Raw genomic sequence first — 10,695 nt, 5'->3', positions numbered from 1 at the left:
CCAGTATATTTCATACATTATCATAGATAGCTTTTTAGAAGAATAAACCTTCTCAAAGTAAAAGGAAGGAAGAGTTTACAGCCTCAAAATAAAATAGGAAAAAAGCCTCTTCTTCTGTTTACACTCCCCTTCTCCAGCCAGTTGCTTTCTTTTCCATTTGCTCTTGGCCTTTAACTTTAGGAAGATATGGCTCAAGTTTAATGGAGGCACATGGTTTTATTTTACTATTTACCAACTCTTAATTATGTAGGGTCAGTGTAACCTTGCTCTGTAATTCCCTTTTTACGACTTTGAGAATTGTTTTCTGCTATAAATCAGGGGGCCCCCTTGTCCAGGAGGATAAACATCTTGCCAAAGTACTTAGGCAGCTGGTCTTCTGCCTGGCATAAAACATTTGAAAATCTTTAAGCTCATTTTAAAATACAGACCCTAATCAAACTATAAGCCTTGATAAAAATACAGGCTATGATTAGATGCCTCACATCCACACCAGCACTTGGGGTTTGTAGTTGATGTAATATATGCTGGTTGCACTGGTGTCCTGTCCCAGCCATGGAGAATTTTAAGTTACGGTTTAATCAGAAGAGAAAAAGGACCCCTCCAATGTCCTTCTAAAGCCACCTGCAAGATCCCTTCCATCCCTGAACTTTGCATATATATCCCAAGGTGTCCTCTGCATGAGAACCTAAGACTTAATTGAGATGGATTCTTAAGTAAATGACAGGAACCTGGAGCAAATTAGGTAGGTATTTACTTTAGTATATGCAGTACTCCAGCTTGAAGCAAACATTGTGTGAGTTCCTGTGTCCCATTGGGATGTACTGGATTCAAACACGTCCCCTTAATTAGGACTGGTTCTGAAGGTTCAGTATGTGATCATTCCCGTGTTTGTCTGAAACACACTTTACATAACTGTGGTCTTTATTCCAGCCTGAGAAGTAGAAGACGCTTCCCTTTCTAGAAGCATATTTTCCAGTTTCTATTAACTTACACAACCTTTTTTTTTTTGGCCTGGCTCACATCATTTAATATCTTAAGCAAGTCAATAAATTAGTAGAAGTCTCTTGAGTACAGTTGTCTTAATTTGCCTTCTGGTTCTCTCCCAAATAAATTTTATTCTTAAAAGTTTTCTGCCTCTGCATGGTGTTACTCAGAAACTTTGAAGTAACCTCTTGCTACTTAGAACATGCTGTTGATTCAGTACAAAAGGCCATTTGGTCAGCGGTTTCTGAGGAAACCAAAGAAGTTGTCCATAGAATAATATCAGGTTTACTTGCATCAGTTGTGGAAACCCAAAAACCTCCTTTATTTTTTATTCTAAATAAAGAAGCTGGCACCAACCGTGGGGGAACTGCCAGTACTCAGTGTGACCACTTGCCGATAGCCTAGTCATGAAGACGTGTCACCCCATATGGACCAGTCAAAAGTGCTACAGATAGTTCCTTTCTTACATCGTAAGGGTGAGCTGAAAGTGTTCAGTAATGAGCACTTACACTTTACATTGTGGGTGCCCTTTGCAGGATCGCACACCGTGCTACAGTTCCCAGGGAGCTTACTGGCAAACAGGGGCTGGCTTGCCTCTCAGTGTTAATTTTTGGAGGTTCACGCCTAGCCTCAGTAATCAAGTTTCTTGCTGGGAGGTGGGGCCAGCCCCATTTATAAATAGGGGGTGGAGCTGACAATAGCCAGGCAGTCAGCTCTGGAGATTCAGCCTCCCTCCCCTCCCTTTGTTTAATGTTTCTTGTGTGCAGGTTAACTTTTTCTTTCTGTTTAGTGGGCGCTGCTATGGTCTTTGACTGGTTGCTGTTGAAGGACCGGGAATAAATTTCCCTGCATTGGCAGGCTTTGTCTTCCCCGTAGCAATTTGCCACAACTTTGGCAGTTATGGCTTTTGGTGGAATCCTTTAGTCTTTTCTTCCCTATATGGAGGGGGGCATGAAGGGGTGACTCACCCCCCTGCGGCTGTGATGCCAGGGTCCCCCTCTTAAAGGGGTTATATATATGGGTGTCACTGCCCATACACTGAAAGGGTGTTAGTGAACTACCCTGCGTGGGGGGATATGGGCTGGGCTGCCTGCTACACTTACGTCTCGCAGAGCACCCCCATATCCCATTTACTCTGATGAGCCCCAGTTCCCCCTGGCTGGGGGGCTGGGAGGGATACACACCCAAGGCCTAAGCCAAGGTCTTCCTACATTCGAAAGTTTAATAAAGTTATGGCCTAATTTTAATTCCATATAGCATTATCAGAGTCTTTATTCCTTCCTTATGATCCCTGGGGGCTGGAGCTGTCGCCGCCTGGTCACGCGATAGGACTAACCAATGTGCCATGAAGAGTTTTGAACACTAGCCTTGGATCTAAAAGTATTCTGCATTGTTATTTCCCTTCTGTTAACTGATATCTATATAATTGCTAATTGTAGACAGTTAAAGGTAAAGTCCAGTCAAAGGCGACTATGGAGTTGCAGTGATCATCTCACTTTCAGGCCAAGGGAGCCGGCATTTGTCCACAGACAGCTTTCCAGGTCATGTGGGCAGCATAAGTAAACCACTTCTGGGGCAACGGGACACCCGTGACAGAACGCAGAGCACATGCAAACACTGTTTACCTTCCCGCCGCAGCGGCACCTATTTATCTACCTGAACTGGCATGTTTTTGATCTGCTAGGTTGGCAGGAGCTGGGACAGAGCAACGGGAGCTCACCCCGTCGCAGGGATTCGAATCACCGACCTTCCGATCGGCAAGCCCAAGAGGCTCAGTGGTTTAACAACAGCAATTGCACAGCAATCTTTGAGATTGTTGGCTTAAACCAAATACAGTCACCGTATCTGAGTTGCAGCCAAGCAGTTTACACAGTACTCGGTATCTCGGTGCTTGGCTATAAATGACGTGAGGTATTTTAATAAGACTCTACAGCTATGCCTGCGGTAAGGATTATTTACTTGTCCCCTGGTGGTGATTAAAAATTCAATAGCCGCCCTATATTATGACTCATATTTTATTTTCAAGTGGCCATTAAACACTCCCTCTCAGCTAGCCTGCGGAACAAGGACCAGAATTGTGGCAGCTCTCATTATAAAAGCATTACCAAAGACATGGGAAACTAAAGGAGGATGGAAAGGAACTTTGTGGCCTGCAGATGCCAGGATCTGCCAGAGAAAACATGGGTGGAAAGGAAGTGGCACATGAACTCAATCCTGCAGTGTGTTTTGGAGATTTTGTGCTAACTGGACGCACAGTTCTGCTTCCCACTCCAGATGAATGGACACACTATGGAGGAAAGGCAGGGGGAAGGAACAAGGAAGGAGGAGATGAGGAACAAATGGAACCACCAGAAGAGGGAGAAGATTGTAGCATCAGAGAGCAAATAGTGCCTAAGAGATGGTACTATAAATCAGGATATCCTCAGCCAACCTCAGCTGTAAACATTTTAGGTGGCCTTAGGGACATTTTCTCTATCTGCCTTTGTCCACCTCACAGACACACCCCACCATCACCGTGTCTGCAAAAGGGAGTCTACCTTTCCAATCATTTTTAGGAATTGCAGCAAATAATATATATACAAAATTATTTGAGCACACTAAAGCACTGACTACAGTTATCTATTGTCAGGATGCTGTCAGCGGCTCCCGGCTGGTTGCCCAGGAAAGTATAAAGACAAGGCAACCTACCGTCCTTTTTTATTTCAATTTTTACAGCGAGAGGCTTAGAAATGCAGCTTCTTGGAGTAATGGCATTGCTTCGAGTAATCTCCACCCCCCATCTCTCCCACTTCCTCATTATCTCCTCTATGGGTGCTGTTAAGTGCCCTCTGTCTTTGAGCTCTTTGCTCTCCTGCTTTTAAGGCTCACCAAATTCTGGGAGATGGAGGGTCTGGGATGCTTTCTAATGACAATGTGTCAGCCAGCTGCCGTTCCAGTCCTGCCTCCTCCTTTCCCATTATTTCCCAACTTTTCCCCTTATTTGCCTCTGAGCTGTGACCTCCCTCAACCCCTGTTGTAATTCTGAACTGTCTTCTTCTTCTCTGGAAGGGTCAGGCTGAGGTGGCAGTCTCCACCTTTCCTCCTCTGCCCAGTCCCTTATACTACAAAAAATAAAGCCATTGAAGCTGGTCAAATAAATCAACCAAGCTACACTTGTAAATAAAAACACCTTCTTCTTATTATTTTTTAAATGGAGTCAAACAGCCCCCAGTTTATTTTTAACAAATTAAAACAACAATGAGGTGTATTTGACCATTACTCCAAGGTAATCAAACTTTATTAAAGATTATTGTTCATAGTATAGTGGTACAATTATCCGGGGGGAGAGGTATCTCCAAGGTCTGTCCCAATCCTTTTAACTGTTAACTCTGGGGTGAGGGTCTCACAGACCTCTGATAGATCAATTTATAGGTACATAGAAAACCACCTTAAACTGAAACAGAACATGGGCCCTCACAACTCAATATTGTCTACACTGACTGGCAACAACCCTCTGGGATTTCAGACCAAGTCTCTCTCAGCATTATTTGGAGATACCTAGGATTGAACCAGGGCCCTTTTGTGCACAGAAGAGATACAGTTGTACCTCAGGTTACAGATGCTTCAGGTTACAGACTCCACTAACCCAGAAATAGTGCGTTGGGTTAAGAACTTTACCTCAGGATGAGAACAGAAATAGTGTGGCGGTGGCACAGCAAGCCCCATTAGCTAAAGTGGTACCTCAGGTTAAGAACAGTTTCAGGTTAAGACCGGACCTCCAGAACGAAATAAGTTCTTAACCTGAGGTACCACTCTATTCTGCCACTGAGCCACAGCCCTTAGTCCAATAAGTGATTAAGGACACATACATTTGCTGTATCTTCAAGCTGATTTTAATTTAACTTTTAGATTGACTATTTTTGTGAGCCACTTTGAACAGAATTCGGAAAAGCACTATATATATATATATATATATATATATATATATATATATATATATGCAGGTTTTGGTGTCTTCGGGTGTCTTCCCGTGTAAGAGTTGGGGTGTCTAGGCGACGTTTCGACGAGGTCTCACTCGTCATCTTCAGGCTGGTGCTTTCGGCTTCTTGTTACTGGAACAGAGCAGGATCTCAGTGTTTGAGTTCCTATAAATACTGTTGAGGGGGTGTGGTGTATAGTCTCCAACGTTCTGGGCAGAGAGGAAGTTCCCAGGTTAGTGTGCCTTTTCTTCTTTTGTTCCTTAATTACTTGAGGGATATCTTGAGTTATTTCTTGAGTGATATTCTGAGTACCACTTAGGTGGGTCATTAAGTGTGGATTAGTTGCTAAAGCTTTCGTGTCTTGACCTCTTGAGCTTGTGAAGAGTTTTTCTGAGAAGATGGCTGTACTGCACTTAGTTGTGCTCTGGCTTGGCTTCGTGTATAGGGGCGAGCTGTGGTTTTGTGCCTTGTGCCAGCCAGATCTGTGTAGGGATTGCAGGGGGGTGCAGCATCCGGAGGTGCCACTATGGTTTGGCTACTGGATGGAGTCTGTAATTTATCTGTGGAGAGGGTCTGGGTTTGGGTCTGGTGTGGTTGATTGGTGATGGCGTTCTGTGTGCCTCTGGTTCTGGTGTCGGTTTTTGTGGGGAGGGCTAATTTCCAGATGTCTGGCAGGCGGGACGTGTCGTCACGCTTGTTCATGTTGTGAGGGTGTTTCTCTATCTCGATGGCTTCCATGATTATTCTCTTGTGGTGATGTTCCATGTTAAAGAGCAATTTGGAATCTGCAAAATTAATTTCGTGTCCTGTTTCTTTCATGTGTTGGAAAAGAGAGGAAGTTTTTTCTTCTTTTTTGACGGCATTCTTGTGTTCTGCGATACGTGCATTTATTCGTCTGTTTGTTTGTCCAATGTACGTGGCTGGGCAGACTTTGCAGGGTATTTCATAGGGGTCTATGAAATACCCTGCAAAGTCTGCCCAGCCACGTACATTGGACAAACAAACAGACGAATAAATGCACGTATCGCAGAACACAAGAATGCCGTCAAAAAAGAAGAAAAAACTTCCTCTCTTTTCCAACACATGAAAGAAACAGGACACGAAATTAATTTTGCAGATTCCAAATTGCTCTTTAACATGGAACATCACCACAAGAGAATAATCATGGAAGCCATCGAGATAGAGAAACACCCTCACAACATGAACAAGCGTGACGACACGTCCCGCCTGCCAGACATCTGGAAATTAGCCCTCCCCACAAAAACCGACACCAGAACCAGAGGCACACAGAACGCCATCACCAATCAACCACACCAGACCCAAACCCAGACCCTCTCCACAGATAAATTACAGACTCCATCCAGTAGCCAAACCATAGTGGCACCTCCGGATGCTGCACCCCCCTGCAATCCCTACACAGATCTGGCTGGCACAAGGCACAAAACCACAGCTCGCCCCTATACACGAAGCCAAGCCAGAGCACAACTAAGTGCAGTACAGCCATCTTCTCAGAAAAACTCTTCACAAGCTCAAGAGGTCAAGACACGGAAGCTTTAGCAACTAATCCACACTTAATGACCCACCTAAGTGGTACTCAGAATATCACTCAAGAAATCACTCAAGATATCCCTCAAGTAATTAAGGAACAAAAGAAGAAAAGGCACACTAACCTGGGAACTTCCTCTCTGCCCAGAACGTTGGAGACTATACACCACACCCCCTCAACAGTATTTATAGGAACTCAAACACTGAGATCCTGCTCTGTTCCAGTAACAAGAAGCCGAAAGCACCAGCCTGAAGATGACGAGTGAGACCTCGTCGAAACGTCGCCTAGACACCCCAACTCTTACACGGGAAGACACCCGAAGACACCAAAACCTGCATTCCTGTACCCGTGAAAATCTACGAAAGCATATATATATATATATATATACACACTCAACATCCTCTTTCAACTCACAGCAGGCTGGAGATATGATTATTATTACTTTTTGGAAAAAAATGATGAATACCGTAACTGGGCAATTTAACTGCTGCTTTAGCAAATCTGTTTTAGCAAAAGAGAATTTGAGCTTAGAAATCTGTTTTAGAAAAAGAGAGCTTTTGCCATGTTGGAGTTATTTATATTCCCACACACCATGGATTCAAAAGGTAAAATCCACGGCTTTTGATCCAACAGAGGTGTATGCTATTGTGAGGGAGACGATTTCTGCTGATGTGGAAAAAAATACCACACACTCTTAGACCTGTGAGTCTCATTCAAAGCAAACAATTGTCATAGGGAAATAGGAAAAGTTCGGTGGCAAGTATAATGTTCAGACCAGTCCTGACTCAGTCATTAAACACATATTAAGTTGCTGAAAATGCATTGCTGAAATATTTCATGATCCAAAAGCCAGCTCATTATCTATCTATCTATCTATCTATCTATCTATCTATCTATCTATCTATCCCTTCGCTCTTTTGTTCCTACTGTTACTTGCACATTTACCTGGGGCTTTTCTGATAACACCTTGACAAAGACAGATTTGAGAATGAAAACCCATCCAGAACAATGTGCTAAAGGAAGGTCATGATTTCAGAGACTTCCACTGTACAATAAAGAACAAGTAGACTTAGGATAATTCATTCTCCTGACAGAGGTTGTAACAGGAATAAGAAATGGAGGGAATTAATTCTTCATATGGGAAACAGTAAAACTTTAATTCATTCTGATTGCAGTCTTAAGATTTTAATTTTGTGGTTCCCTCGGGTTCCCCCACACAAGAAACTAAAAGGAGTTCGTGGCAGCCGGGTAGGGGGAAAGATCTATATCAAAGAGACAAATTGACTCATAAATGGTGGCAAAATATACTGCTAGCTCTTGGGGGACAATGGTTGGAAACACAAAAGCCATATAAAGCTACTGCTTCCATCAAGGACTTTTTAAAAAATGTATCAAATTATTCTAAGACCCATTGGACCACATTTGAAGGCTTTGTGTCCCGATTCAGGTTGCAAGCAGACAGAGCAGCTGGGAGTTAACAGGTGTGGCCTCCGAACCACAGCCTTCTGGCAGCTCAAAACAGAGGAGCATCGCAAAAAGTGGTCTTGAACCCAAGCACAGGGCCAGCAGAAGAAGCAAGGCCCAGAAACAGCTCAAGTTCCAAACACTCCGGTAAGTGAGCTATTGCAAGCATGTTGTTCTAGCACTCTGTGCCAGGAGGTGAAGGCTATTAAACCTGGGCCTTCAAAGCCCCACCCAGAACAGAGATGCAAGGAATCCATGCTGTTCGCAGATTTGGGCTTCTTGTGAGGAGCACCTTCCTCAGCAAAGCCTCTCCTCCTACAAGAGGGGAGGTGTTGTGTGGGTGGGACGCGATTTCTGCGTCGCGCAGGGGGCATTACACCCCCTGCCCCACTCACCTGGCTGGCGCACCACGCCCACAGGTAAGCACCCAACCGGGCGGCTTGGAGGGGGCGTGGTTTGCAGTTTAACTTACTGCTGCGCCAGCCATTCCGCCTCATTTTCCGCCTTCTCGTCGCGAGTCACCCACCCTCCACTCCCTTAGAGCTTAGGGCTTAGTTTTTCTCTTGACCTTGCTATGGACTTTAGGTTGGTCGCCCAGGTTGCCCAGGGGGCCTGGTAGGAATTTTTTCCAATTGGCATTAGGCCTTTTGGTTTTTTCGCCCACCTCGTAGCAATCGTTGATTGTGTGTTGATGGTGTGTGGAAGGGCTAGGTGTGGCCATCGCCTACCCCTTCAAATTTGGGTATTCCGTTAAAGGAATCTAGCGGTCGTGGATCCTGTCCGATGCCTGTGTGGCGGGGGGCCGTGGCACGACCCTCGGTGACATCAGGGGAGAGCTTATAGTTGTATTAGCATCAACACTCTCCACCTTCTGGTGAATAAACCCCCTTTGGGCTCACCCCTCTCCGAGTGGGTGGAGTCAATCTGTCGTGGTCCAATGCCTAAGCCAATACCTTCTCACTTGCTGTAATCAATAAAGTTGTGGACTTTTCTTGCCCATTAACCTTATACTCTGTGTCTGTGTGTCTTCATTCCACAAAGCGGGGATCGAGTCCTCGAACCACAATAATCCATTATTCCTGAGGAATTCTTGTTCCTCTGACAGGCACTTCAGCATCTGGCAGCTACATAAGTCTACATTTTGAGGCACCCGCGCACCCCAGGACAGGGGCGGTATGCCCTCTTTCTCTACCACACTGCCTCCACCATCAGTGGACAAGCAGCGCTGGCATCTGTGCCAATTCAAGGCAAGATATATCATGTTCTATGAGATCTCACAATCCATAAGATGTCACGAGATTTCAGCGAGATCCTGCTGAAAAGCAGCACTACTGATGAGGCAGGAGGCGTGGCCTGAGGCGGCTGCATCACCCCATTGCATGGGTGGGCCATAGATAGATATTCACCTATCTGATCTAGAAAATAGAGGCAGTGAGAGATTTTACTTTCTTGGGCTCCATGATCACTGCAGATGGTGACAGCATTCACGAAATTAAAAGACGCCTGCTCCTTGGGAGAAAGGCGATGACAAACCTAGACAGCATCTTAAAAAGCAGAGACATCACCTTGCCAACAAAGGTCCGTATAGTTAAAGCTATGGTTTTCCCAGTAGTGATGTATGGAAGTGAGAGCTGGACCATAAAGAAGGCTGATCGCCGAAGAATTGATGCTTTTGAATTCTGGTGCTGGAGGAGACTCTTGAGAGTCCCATGAACTGCAAGAAGATCCAAACTCCAAACCGATCCATTCTTAAGGAAATCAGCCCTGAGTGCTCACTGGAAGGACAGATCCTGAAGTTGAGGCTCCAATACTTTGGCCACCTCATGAGAAGAGAAGAGTCCCTGGAAAAGACCCTGATGTTGGGAAAGATGGTGGGCACAAGGAGAAGGGGACAACAGAGGACGAGATGGTTGGGCAGTGTTCTCGAAGCTACCAGCGTGAGTTTGACCAAACTGCGGGAGGCAGTGGAAGACAGGAGTGCCTGGAGTGCTCTGGTCCATGGGGTCACAAAGAGTCGGACACAACTAAACGACTAAACAACAACAAATCTAGAAAAAAACATATTGCTATACTACTATAAATATTATGTCAAGACAAAGGTATTTCAGAAGATTAGTTCAAGAAGCTATATATACCTCACATTATTAGTTTGATTAACTCGTTTACTCTAGTTTGTATGGAAGTGTAATTTCTTCTCTTTTTTGAAATAAAAAAGCAGTTCATGTTCACAAAAAAGGAACATATTTCTTTTAATGGTTTAATTCTATGCCAATACCTGGCTGCATCTAACAAAGCAACTGTCCCTACTTCAGACACCTCCTTTGATCGCAGGGCAAGACCAGGGTGTTACCTTAGAGAGTTTGCATAAAATCTCATTAGCCTATTGATCCCGCTTCTAAAACCTTTCCTTGTACTTCATTACCATGCAAAAGAGAGACAGAGCTTTTGTGGGCAGAAAGGAGAGTCTTTATTTATTTATTTATTTATTTATTTGTTATTATTATTATTAGGACACGGAGGTAGTTCATACTAATCTTTAAGACGATCAGTGTTTTCGCATGGCAGACAAAAATGCACACTGGGTATCTGGACTTATTTTTAATATTACGAATGGAAAGAAGATAATCTTATAAAGAATACTAACCCAAAAGCGAGGGAAAGGAAAGGAAAAGAATAACGGTGATGGGAATACATCTATTCTTTCCAAGCTGTAAAATAGTATTTGAGAGGAGCATATTCGGT

The sequence above is a fragment of the Podarcis liolepis genome (genome assembly GCF_965112155.1).
Source record: "Podarcis liolepis genome assembly, contig: HAP1_SCAFFOLD_47, whole genome shotgun sequence".
In the NCBI taxonomy this organism is placed as follows: Eukaryota; Metazoa; Chordata; class Lepidosauria; order Squamata; family Lacertidae; genus Podarcis; species Podarcis liolepis.
Note: the sequence above shows the minus strand (reverse complement) of the source record.